This window comes from Mytilus californianus, unplaced genomic scaffold (genome assembly GCF_021869535.1).
Source record: "Mytilus californianus isolate M0D057914Y unplaced genomic scaffold, xbMytCali1.0.p SCAF_7, whole genome shotgun sequence".
In the NCBI taxonomy this organism is placed as follows: Eukaryota; Metazoa; Mollusca; class Bivalvia; order Mytilida; family Mytilidae; genus Mytilus; species Mytilus californianus.
This window is the reverse complement of record NW_026262723.1, coordinates 30898331-30911951: the sequence shown is the minus strand read 5'-3', so window position 1 is coordinate 30911951 and position 13621 is coordinate 30898331. Positions and strand designations below refer to the sequence as shown.

General features: G+C 32.5%; 1 long non-coding RNA gene across 1 annotated transcript; it reads left to right on the top strand.

The window, feature by feature from the left end:
- Nucleotides 1-7500: 7500 nt before the first annotated feature.
- Nucleotides 7501-13313, top strand: LOC127709858 (uncharacterized). The gene is made up of 3 exons (XR_007985835.1): nucleotides 7501-7567; nucleotides 10336-10747; nucleotides 13130-13313. It is a non-coding gene; the product is annotated as an uncharacterized LOC127709858 (long non-coding RNA).
- The last annotated feature ends 308 nt before the right edge of the window (nucleotides 13314-13621 follow it).

Below are 13621 nucleotides of genomic sequence, written 5' to 3'. Positions count from 1 at the left end.
ATTTTAAACCGAAAATGCCTAAAAGTACGGCCCAGGCAATTGATGCCGTTTGAAAAAAAAGTTAGTGTTTTGAATAACTCCACATTTTGTTTACAGCAAATTTACAGAAAATTAATATATCAATAAGATTTCATGTTATCACACAAATGTTGACTTCTAGAATCGGTAAAGCTCCCGGGAACGAACTGTCTACCAGTAGCGGCATTGACCCAGTGGTTGTTTAAACTCATTTAAGATACAAGGCATTCAATTTTGAATGCCATACTACAGACGACTCATTATATTCGCTAGAATCATAACTGTTGGAAGGCCATATACGGCTAAGACAACCAATGTCTGAGGATAAAAAACCGAAGAGTCTCGAATGGAACACATTTACATATATATGCAATCATATTTTGACTCAAGACATTTTTTTTCATAGTAACTGTTCTTTGTTTATGTAGTGATCTATGTGTTAATGGTACCTGCACATTGCATTTTTATCATCCGAATTATTAAGTCCAATCTCTGTTAAAACAAAACCTGAAGGAATCACATGAACGGGAACAAATGCGTCAACAAGGTAGGTATCTCTTGTTTTGCATGATCAAACAGAAATTCAAAGCCACCATCAGTCAAATACCACACAATAAAAATTGCAAAAATCATTAATTTACAATTTTGGGCATTATGCGGGAATCTGAATATATAGAATTAGATTTTTTTACTTAAAACATTAAACATTTATAATGAAAGCATACCACACGCATTTAAATACCATAAAAAAAAACTGCAGAAACATAGTAAGAGGTCTGACAGGAATAATAATGCTAAAAGTCTTCAGTACTAGGTTTTTATTGGTATGTATAATGTGAGCTTTATTAAGTAATTCTTTAAATTAGCTTTGCATAGTGATCGTCCACATCATTCTGTCCTCACGAAGCTATCTGCTGCTTAAGTACTGCATATATTTTTTTGAATCCTTTTTTATCCTCCATATTCTCTCTATTCGAAGTATCCTTCTAATGTGTTTGATGAATTTGGGTTGTTATTGTTACCCTGTCTTGTGACATTCAATATATATATATATATATATATATATATATATATATATATATAATGTGGCAATATTGGAATTAAGAGTAATTTATTAGCTCCCTTTTAAGTTTAAGCATATTTACATTTTATATAATTACTATTGTTTACATGAAAACTTTCACCTGTGTTTATGTACACAATAACTGTACTCCTTTTCTAAACCGGTTATTAATAGTTAAAGGTAAGATTGTGTTGGTTAAATTGCAAATCTTATTTTAAGAAAGTACCATTTGTTAAGTCATTTTGTTATTAATTATATACTGAATTCACATTTAATACATTGTCCAGAATTCATACTTTCCTCGAAGGTAATTATCAGTTGTCATTACAGCCATGCTGTTTACTATTACTGTTCTGGACCACTTCGTCTATTAAATGTGTTGGCACTAATTAGGGTTTAAACGTTAGGACTTGGGACTAAAATGGTTCAAATGGTACAATTTAAAAGCCCTACTTAAAGTAATACATTTTCCCCCTTTATTTAACTTCTGTATTGTTGTACAACTTACTGTCATAATATAAGAATATTTATTGTGTATTTTGGTATGAAATAAATATGATAATTTAGGTATTATTTCTTTAAGACTTCCCTTCCTAGAATGCTGGCTTATACTTGTCATAATCATTTCCCGGTCAAGTATTAGCTTTGTCCTCCCAGAGAATTGTCCGTTATGTCGGTTGTTGTAGACACTTGTCCCCTAGTGTGACAAGGTGTCCAGGGCAGAACTGGTCTTCATTGTTTATGTAAAGAACCTGGGTTTATTTGGTTATTTCGTGACTGCGCTAGCATTAAGTAAGAAGGTATCCAGAAAACGTTACTTTTACTTGAATGTCAGATCAGTCCGTTCACATTTTGGTGCCGTGACCAGGATTCGAACAACAATTTACTTTACGTACTGATCATGTGTCGCTCAAGTGGCTCAAAAATTTCAAAAACCCGGAAGGTATGATCGCAAGATGGATTTCTATCATAGACACCTACGACATGGAAATTCAACACCGCAAGGGTTCATTGCATACAAACGCAGATGGTTTATCTCGCACACCAAAACGGAAATGTAAACGAAGCAATTGTCCTGAATGTACCGAAATGAAAACAGATATAGAATATTTTGAAAATGTCAAAACTACGGATTGTATTGATGACTTGAATACCGTCAAGGATGGCCATGCCTCCTGCTTAAGTATTCAATCAGTTATCAATGACACGGAAACTGACGGCGACACTGATAGCGTCAGAGGTTGTCTTGCGACCCATTTAGCTATCAGACCGGTCAATGTCAATACAGAAGAACTTAGTTTTGACATAACATCAAACTGGCTCAGTTATTGGTCGAATTCGCAATTAAGAGAAATGCAAGAGAATGACCAAAATATAAGTTTTATATTGAACAATTTGTTACAATCTGATGAAAAACCCAAAAAGTCCGAAATTCAAAACAAATCAAAAGAAACAAAAATTCTTTATGGGTTATGGGAATCCTTGACCATTCAGAATAACCTGTTATGTAAATTTTTTGAAAGAGAAAATCAGGGGCTTGTTTATCAATTTGTAGCTCCGGAACAGATACGAAATTTCATTTTTCAACAGTTACATTGTACAAAATATTCAGCTCATTTTGGAAGAGACAAAACTTTAGATCTCATAAAGAAAAGATTTTATTGGCCAAATATGTCAGATTCTATAAAGTTATGGATTAATAGTTGTGATATTTGTGCTAAAGGGAAACCTGGACCAGGGAAAGGGAAATCACCTTTGAAATCCAGTGTTTCTACATATCCTTTGGACAGAATAGCAATTGACATCATAGGTCCTTTGCCCATTACTACGGGTGGAAATGAATACATTATGGTAGTGGAAGATTATTTCACTAAATGGACAGAATCTTATGCAATACCAAATCACCAAGCTCTTACAGTAGCTGACAAACTTGTTACAGAATTCATTTGCAGATTTGGTTGTCCATTCCAAATTCATACAGATCAAGGCCGAGAATTTGAATCTGGCCTATTTGCCGCCATTTGTGACAAATTAGGAATTGACAAAACTCGAACATGTCCATACAGACCCCAGTCTGACGGAATGGTTGAACGTTTCAATCAAACTTTACAGTCAATTCTACGTTTATTTGTTAATGAACATAGAAATGATTGGGACGATCACATTCCATTTATTAACATGGCATACAGAGCCACTCAACATGCAAGCACAAAATGTTCTCCAAATCTCTTGATGTTTGGACATGAATTAAGATGTCCAATTGATGTTATGTTTGGCTTACCTCAAGGATATAAAAGTATACCTTGTCCAATTGCATATGTTGAGTGGGTTCAAGGAGCTCTTAGAAATGCATTTCAGTTAGCACATACACAATCTGGTTTAAGTGCAAATAGACAAAAAGAAAATTATGATAAAAACTTGAAAATAAGAAGTTTTGAGGAAAACTCATTTGTTTGGAGATGGTATCCTCCAGAAGCAAATAAGAAACTTGGATTAGGCTGGACCGGTCCATACAAAGTTACTAAGAAAATCACTGATTTGACATACAGATTACAAAAAGACACAAGTACTAAACAATTAGTCGTACATGTAGATCATTTGAAGCCATACCAAGCTGCACATACTCCAACTATACAAGAGCATATCGTTACACCACACGAAAATGTACAAACGTTAACTCCACCAGTGACAACTCGCTTTGGTCGTGTTATTAAACCAAGACAAATATTTACTCTATAATTTTGTTTTATTGTTTCGCTCATTTACTTTTAGTACTTGTCTACATTACTGTTTGTGATGTTGTGAAAGGGCCCACACGGCATCATAAATGGTATTGTTAGAAGGTATGCATATGTACATAATTTTTGTGTTTGTATATAATATATACAGGAATAATGAATATTGTTTTTCTTTACTGTAGATTTTTGCAGATTGAATTCAGTGAATTACTGTGAAAAGATTTATTGAAAATAGGCAAATTTATATGTTTATTAATTATGTATTTTCAGAATGGAGTTGCAATTACATGTATGTGATAATGAGTATAAAAGTTTTCAAAATGATCACTTGAGAGATTTATGGCCAGCTGTGGGAGCATTTTGTAACATAGAAGAATGTGGAAAAAACCAATTCTTCCGCTCATTTAACGAGTACAAGTCACACTTTGGAGGTGTACATAAAGAAAAGTTGACCTTATATACCTGCCAGATATGTGATTTGTCTAGAAGGAAATTACAGGTACTGAAGAAACATCTCGTTAAGGACCATAAATGCTCTGAAGATAAATATAGATGTATAGAGGTTGCCAATAAAAATTTCATTGACCCGAAGGATGTTTTGCCTTATCGAGTGGGAGACGTAAAGGAACGGGAAGAAGCAAAACAATTGAGGGAGAAAGTTGAGGAAAGGAAGCGAAAAGCCAAGGAAGAGGCTCAAGAAACCCGTAAACAATATGTTGAGAAGGGAAAAAAAACAAAATTAGAGGACAAATACTATAATTCAAGGGACGAACATTTGAAGTTTAATTTCGTGAAGAATACACTGACAAGGACAATAATAAAAGCGAAGAAACATTGACATTAGGTGACCAATATTTGTTTATATTCCATATTTTGATACATATTTTTTTTAATATTTTGATACATATTTTGAATTTTCGTATACATATTTATTGAACATTTTTGAGATATTTTTTTTTTATATACAGGTTACATTACGTTTACATATTTCTTCATTATTTTTTTTTAGATAAAATGATGACATTTGATCTTTAAGTGGGGAGGAATGTGGCAATATTGGAATTAAGAGTAATTTATTAGCTCCCTTTTAAGTTTAAGCATATTTACATTTTATATAATTACTATTGTTTACATGAAAACTTTCACCTGTGTTTATGTACACAATAACTGTACTCCTTTTCTAAACCGGTTATTAATAGTTAAAGGTAAGATTGTGTTGGTTAAATTGCAAATCTTATTTTAAGAAAGTACCATTTGTTAAGTCATTTTGTTATTAATTATATACTGAATTCACATTTAATACATTGTCCAGAATTCATACTTTCCTCGAAGGTAATTATCAGTTGTCATTACAGCCATGCTGTTTACTATTACTGTTCTGGACCACTTCGTCTATTAAATGTGTTGGCACTAATTAGGGTTTAAACGTTAGGACTTGGGACTAAAATGGTTCAAATGGTACAATTTAAAAGCCCTACTTAAAGTAATACATTTTCCCCCTTTATTTAACTTCTGTATTGTTGTACAACTTACTGTCATAATATAAGAATATTTATTGTGTATTTTGGTATGAAATAAATATGATAATTTAGGTATTATTTCTTTAAGACTTCCCTTCCTAGAATGCTGGCTTATACTTGTCATAATCATTTCCCGGTCAAGTATTAGCTTTGTCCTCCCAGAGAATTGTCCGTTATGTCGGTTGTTGTAGACACTTGTCCCCTAGTGTGACAAGGTGTCCAGGGCAGAACTGGTCTTCATTGTTTATGTAAAGAACCTGGGTTTATTTGGTTATTTCGTGACTGCGCTAGCATTAAGTAAGAAGGTATCCAGAAAACGTTACTTTTACTTGAATGTCAGATCAGTCCGTTCACAATATATATATATATATATATGTTCTTTGAAAATTTCTTAATACATTGTTGGTCATCTAAAATGTGAGTCATTAATATTTACATGTACTTGGGATCTTTTAAATGGTCAAAACTGTTCTATTTGCTTAAAAGTAATCTGAAGCAATTTCTAGACACGCTTCGATCTTTAGGGTAAAAGCCTTGTGACATAAGGGTGTATCTCCTACTGGAGCCCCAGTTTATGAATGCATGCACATATCTTACCTTGGGGAGGAGGTTGATCTTACATTAGAGTCAGTCAGGGTAATTCCGTACACTTTTGGTCCTAAATGAAAGTCATTTGGTTCCCTGTTTAATAAACAAGCAAAATGTACAGTAATTACCTGGTCTGGGAACACAGTTATCATCCTTTGATTTTCATTGTCCACGAATATAGTCCCTAACTAGTGTGGCCAGGGTGTTACTTGCCATTTTTTTTTTATCCCCCTTCCAAATTTATTTCTTCATGTTTTTTTGTCTCAAATAGCAAGTAGGGGGATAAAATTACACTGTTAAAAAATTTGAATTATGAATTTTAAAGTAAAATAGTGATTTGTTCCAGCTGAAAAAGGTTAAAAATTAGCATTAATTTTGGAAGCTGTCAAGATTTCAAGACCCCCTTAACATAAAATTGTCCATATTTTGAGTTAGAGCCGATGAAGTTTTCTATAATTTTTATATAAGTTGTCCCAAAAGTTAAGTAGTACAACACACTGTAAAAATATTATTGAGAAAGCTCAGGTTGGATTTTTTTTATTTCCACTTATTGTCTAAAAGAAATGCACTACAAAATAACTGTGTTCTCGGATCAACTGCGTGTACGAAATTACCTGGATCGACTATAATCTTTATAGACTAATCTGTTAAGCTAATTCTTTTTTTTTTCATTAATAAAAAAATTCTACAGATGATTAAGTATACAACTTATATCTATTTCAAACAAACTAAGAATATTTAAAATTAAAAAAATTCACAGAATCTAAATAACAAAATTTTTTAACTGTGCATTATTTGTTAAAGGGACAGTATAGACTCAGTTCATCATTATGATAGGAGCACATGTCCTGTGCATGCTGTGTATATAGTATAATAGATTTATTATGTCTTGTCTGTATCTTAAGTTTGGTTAAACTGCCTACTGGGAAAATATTTATTACATGTTTACATTCCCAATTACTACTATTAGTCAATTATGTGTGAAAAATTTCAATTTCATGGGTTTTAATCCCCCAGGATGTGAAACATCATTAGAATTTGTAGATATAAATGAAGAGATATGAAAATGTTATCCTCAGTACTGTGTCAGTCACTTAATTTAAGACAATAAAAACATTAAATTAGGATAATAAATTTTCCCCCAAAAAATGAACATTGAGAAGTTCTGACTCTGATACACATTTTAATGATCAATTAAATCATCTTTTAATAATTAGATGTGAGGACATGATGGATAATTTTTAAACTCTTTCCCTCCTTAGAAAAAGCACCTGGTTCCCTTCAGAGCACAACATTCCAGGGGGAGGGTGCAGAGCCTCTATATATTTACAGCTCTCCCGGATACTGATTTGTGAACATGTAAAAATAAGGCAGCTAATGCACTCATGTAACCTCAACAACGAAAGCGACAAATGAATAATTTTATTTACTTTTTGCAATTTCTCATTGATGTGATGTAAATTTTCTGTTAGAAAGTCACACGATTCTGTATCTTAACTAGTATGACAGTTACACAAGACTGTTTTATCTTATTTTTGCAGATTTTTTTTCTAGGTGTATATATATATACAACTGTGCAAGTATTGAACATCAGCTTCAAATGCAATGTGATCTAAAAGACAGCATAATAATGGACAGATGTAAGTAATGATCAAATAGTTAAAGATATGGGAATGTATGAAATTGTTTGAAAATGTCCACATATTAAACACTCCTTGAAAGTAGATAATTATCATTTTTACTGTTCTGCTAAATGAGGGTTTGGTTGAGGGGTCCTTATTGTCTTTATTTTTTAAATATTAGACCATTTTTCTCTCTATTCATTATTTATTTTGCCCATTTATATTATCTCTATCATGTCTATTTACTGTATTTTTAAATTGTGCCCTATTATTCAATATTCTGTATTATTTTTGCAATTGATTTTCTATTCTTTATTTGTTTGCCCCTTTATTCTGCACATGTTTGTCCAATATTCTCTATTCTTTGAACCCTATCCATTCTTTCTCTCCATTACAGAGTTCTTGAAATCTTTTTTCTCCTGGTGGTCCTTGAGGGAAATGCTGAAATTGTTCTTTGAAAATTTTGGTGGTCAATAACTTTTAGACTTATATGTGATACAGAAACAAAACAACACAACACAATACAAATATAAACATTAACAAAAGACTTCTGTAAACATGAATAATTTAAATTATGATCTTTCAATAGTATTTTAAACAAAGTGTATAACTCTGTATGTCCCCGCAACTAAAAGTTGGCAGTCATATTGTTTTACCCCTGTCCCTCCGTCTGTCAGTCAGCTATAGGTCACAGTACAACCTTCAACAATGAGCAAAACTCATACTGCATAGTCATATATAAAAGGCCCCGAAATTACAAATGTAAAATAATTCAATACTAAAGGCCTTATAAAAATACAAAAAAATTAACGAAAAGCAAATGTGTAACACAGCAACAAACGACAACCACTGATTGTCCAGGTTCTAACTTGGGACAGGCACAGAATGTGGCAGGGTTAAACATGTTAGCGGGGTTCCAAGCCCTCATAAATTCATATATTTTAGAAATTCTCCTAAAAAAAATTGGATTTATCAGAAATGTTATCAACATCAACACTTTTAAATGTTGTACGTAACTTTATTTGATTTATGCTTATAAATGATGTAGTATGATTACCAATGAGACAACTCTCCACAAGAGACTAAATGACACAGAAATTAGCAACTATAGGTCACCGTACGGCCTTCAACAATGAGCAAAGCCCATACCACATAGCTATAAAAAGCCCCGAAATGACAAATGCAATTGAAAACAAGAAAAATAACGGCCTAATTTATGTACATGTACAAAAAATGAACGACAAACAAATATGTAACACATCAACAAACGACAACCACTGAATTACAGGCTCCTGACTTGGAACAGGCACATACATTACATTGTACATTAATATTTTAGTTCCCACATTGCTATAAAATCTATCATATGTCTTTTCTCATGGCAGCTCTAATATAAATAAAAAAAATTATTTGGAGTGCATTATCTTCTTTATTTCTAAACACCTGTTGTACATCTTTTTTTAGCTCACCTGGCCCAAAGGGCCGTCGTCGACCATTAACTTTTACAAAAATCTTCTCCTCTGAAACTACTGGGCCAAATTTAACCAAACTTGGCCACAATCATCATTGGGGTATCTAGTTTAAAAAATGTGTCCGTCGACCCGGCCAACCAACCAAGATGGCCGCCATGGCTAAAAATAGAACCTAGGGGTAAAATGTAGATTTTGGCTGATATCTCTAATACCAAAGCATTTAGAGCAAATCTGACATGGGGGTAAAATTGTTTATCAGGTCAAGATCTATCTGCTCTGAAATTTTCAGACAAATCAGACAACCCGGCCCGTTGTTGGGTTGCTGTCCCCGAATTGGTAATTTTAAGGAAATTTTGCAGTTTTTGGTTACTATCTTGATTATTATTATAGATAGAGATAAACTGTTACATATAATAAACAGCAATAATGTTCAGTAAAGTAAGATCTACAAATAAGTCAACATAACCAAAATGTGTATTTGATGAATAATTTTCATTACGACTCATTAACAGGGCAAGATATGGAAATTTATTTTTCTCTTCTGTGGTTGTGGAATATTAAGAAAGAACAAAATCAAAATGATATTTTGATAAATATGTTGTTGTCGTGGTATTGTGCTCTCTTAAACCATCAGATTATTACTGTACGTACTGCAATAAAAAAAAACATGAATCAATATCAGGGAACTTGAAGTAATTGAAAACTAGTTCAAAACCCTAATTGCAATTTAGCTATTCTTTGCCTCAACCAAGTGTTATGAAACTTATACACAAAACAAGGAATTATATGAATCTTGAATAATATTGAATTCTGGAAAATTGATAAGAAATGTATGATGAAAACATACCCAACTAAATAGGGTTAGCCATGCGTGCATGGCTAAGGATAATTTTACTTTCACTGTTCTTTCAGTATGAACTAACTAACCCCCCTTAGCCATGCGCGCATGGCTAACCCTATTTAGTTGGGTTAGTTTTCATCATAAATTTCGTTTCAATTTTCCAGAATTCAAAATTATTCCAGATTCAAATAATTCCTTGTTCTAATGCTTATTAACACCAAACACTGATCAAGTCACTTTCATCATTCTCATATTATGTTACTTTATTAATAGAAAAAAGGATAAATTAGAGATATATTTACAAGCAGAGACATCCGTGTCCCATGGACACATTCTTGTTTTATTTATTACATATTTTAGTGTATTAAAGTAATTATACTGCTTCCACCTTTCAAAATTCTAACAAAGCTCTATCTCTTTAATGGATAAATAAATGATACTAGTCGAGAACTCAACAGGTAATTTTTTTTCAGGTTCTCTGGTCGTTAGTACTTGTTTGCCACACACATGAAGATATTGATCCTGCTTTCAGCTAAATATCAGAAAAATTCAGAACAAAGGAAAGGATGCTGAAACTGTACAGTCACCGGTCAGGATTGTTTCAGAAGTGACATTATAATACAATATATGTTACTGGCTAATTCCTATGATTTGTAATTTTAAACAAAACACATAGACTTTGCATTATTGTTTTACAAGAGAGACACCAAAAGATGCAGTCAACATTTATCATTTTTATCAAAATACACCCAGGACAAATCATGGGTACACTTAGCTTGAAATATGGTGCTTTCATACCAAAATTGCCTGGACATAAAAGAAATAAAGAACCAAAATTCATGTCAGCAATCATGCAGGGGATAAGATGAAAGAATAAAGAATAAGGTACTGTCATATTCAGTCTTAATAAGAGTCCTGCTGCTTTATATGTATATGCATTTTGTTATGCCCCGTCGTAGCGGAGGAGGGCATTAAGTTTTATCCTTGTATGTTTGTACATAGTTATAAGAAGATGTGGTATGAGTCCCAATGAGACAACTCTCCATCCAAGTCACAGTTTGTAAAAGAAAAACCATTATAGGTCAAAGTACGGTCTTTAACACAGAGCCTTGGATCACACCGAACAGTAAGCTATTATTAATTTAAGGACCCCAAAAATGATTAGTGTGAAACCAGCTGTCAAACGGGAAAGCCAATGGTCTAATCTATATAAAAAAAAAAGAGAAACGAGAAACACTTATAGTGCGTGATTTTCTCGCTGTGTTGAAGACCTTATTCTTTGAAAAAGCGACGGAGGTATCATGTATTCATTTTAGTTCACTATAAACTTAAGTTTGCTTAACCAAATGTTCTGAAACTTATACACAATGCTTATAACCACATAACTCAGATCAAGTACTCATTTGGGTACTGTATGTCACTTTTACCATTCTTGATTTATGACCCTTTAAAATGTTATATGCAAGTGGGGGCATAATCTGTGTTCCATGGACGCATTCCCCATTTATTTATTCACAGAATTTTGAAAGGAATAAATAATCCATGATGTTCACATAGATAAAACATTGTTTCAAGAATGTTTACCTGTTTATTACAGATAAAACGCAACTCAACAACACAAAAAATAACTAAACAGCATAGATCTATGCAGTTTTGACCTATATTTATATAAAAATAAGGAGAAGGTGCATGATTGCCAATGAGACAACTATCCACCAAAGTTTGAATAAAGTTGATATAAGCAGTTATAGGTAACTGTACAGCCTTCTACAATGAGAAAAACTCATACTGTATAGTCCGCTATAAAAGGCCCTGATCAGAAAAAATATGAACAAAATCATTTGAGAAAACTAACGGCCTAATTTATATAATTTATTATAACAAAACAAGTAGCGAAAATCAAATATATAACATACATGAACCAACAATTTCCATGGAAATACTGGCTCCTGACTTGGGACAGGCACATAAAGAATGTGGCAGGTTAAACAAGTTTTTGGTTGCTCAACCCTCCCCTAACCTTGGACAGTTGTGTTACAGCACAACATAAGAACAAACTATAAAAATCAGTTGAAAAGGTTTCATCATATTTTTATAGGTCAACTGTCTTGAAATGATCAACAAGTGATTGTAGAATTTAATAAACATCTCAATTGTCAATTGAATAACCAAAAACACACAAACATCTACTGTCAACACCAAATTCCCTGAAACAAAAGCTTTAAGGGGGCTCGCGGGTATATCTCAATATTTGTTTTTAAATATAGGATTTCGCTATTTTTTTCTAGAAATAAAGTTTATCCTATACTTAATAGAAAAATAAAATAAAAGTATAGGGTCACCGTTCATTTGAGCTCACAATCTGCCTTCGAAAGAAGCATGCATTTTTGTTAAGTTACTTTTTTTCTGTTGAACTAATAGGAGAAAAAAAGGGAATGTCGAAATAAAAAAAGAACTAAATTACAGAAATCGCTTAAATTTTAGAATAGTTTAGTTTAGTACAGCTTATTTGAGTACAGCTTATTTGAAAAAAATAATAAAAATACAGGTCACCGAAGAGTTAAAAAAGATATTTAATTTTAATGCAAAAAAATGGCATTTTTTCATTAAAGGGAGATAATTTGGAGCTTTTTAAATGATATAAACAATTCAAAAGTCATCTGGGGCCAAAATGAATTGATTTTTTTGGTTGATTTTTGTACCATATCATAAAGTAACAACTTATAGTGTAAGAAATAAAAATGTGTAATGAAAAAAGAAAGTTTAAATTTGTGCTGAATTTTTATACCCTCAAGCCTCCTTAAGATACAACTTTGGGTGACAGGAACGGTCTTGACTTTGGAAAGCCACATGAAAACTCAATATTGCTCCCCTTTTAAATCTTGATCATTATTTGTTAAATGAAAAAAAGTAACATAAAAGAATGCAGGTTGCCAGGAACATTCAATTGGAGAAAGGGAAAAGAACTCAACTCTACACTAAATAATTTTGAAAACTATTATTGGCTATACTATCTTTATTGATATAAAATGTCAGAAAAGTTATGTACATTATGATCATGTTGATTGTGTGAAAAGTCACACAAGGTAATCAAAATGGTCAGAGGGGGAAAAGAAGTTTTGTTATAAATGTCAAATGTGATAGTCTCAACCTATCAACATGATCAAAATTGTTGATTTCACCATTAATATTTACATTTAGCATGTTCAGCGGAATAGCACTTTTTTGTTATATTTTACTTAATGTTATTTTACTTTTCTCTTATAGGCAGGAGTGAAAGGAAGAGAAACAGTCATCAGTAAAGAAACAGATCAATTTACATTAACATGTAATAATTCCGTCTGAATATAACAAGCATTGCACATGTTATGAAGATTTATTCACATGTTACTATGATTTGTAGTTATATTTTATTGTATGTATTTGTAATATTATATAGAACATGTATTTTATTATACCCCACGCAACGAGTTGCGGAGGGTATAATGTTTTTGACCCTTCCGTCCGTCCGTCTGTCCGTCTGTCAGTCCGTCAGTCCGTCAGTCCGTCAGTCCTGTTTCTTGTCATCGCAACTCCTCTCAAACCACACAACAGAATTTCACGAAACCTTTTTAGATAATAAGGACATACTATGTAGTTGTGCATATCGACAGAAAAATTGCGATTCAAATTTTTTTCTAGGAGTTACGCCCCTTTGAACTTATTTACTTTAATGTACTACTGCAACAGTTTGTCATCGCAACTCCTCTGATACCACAC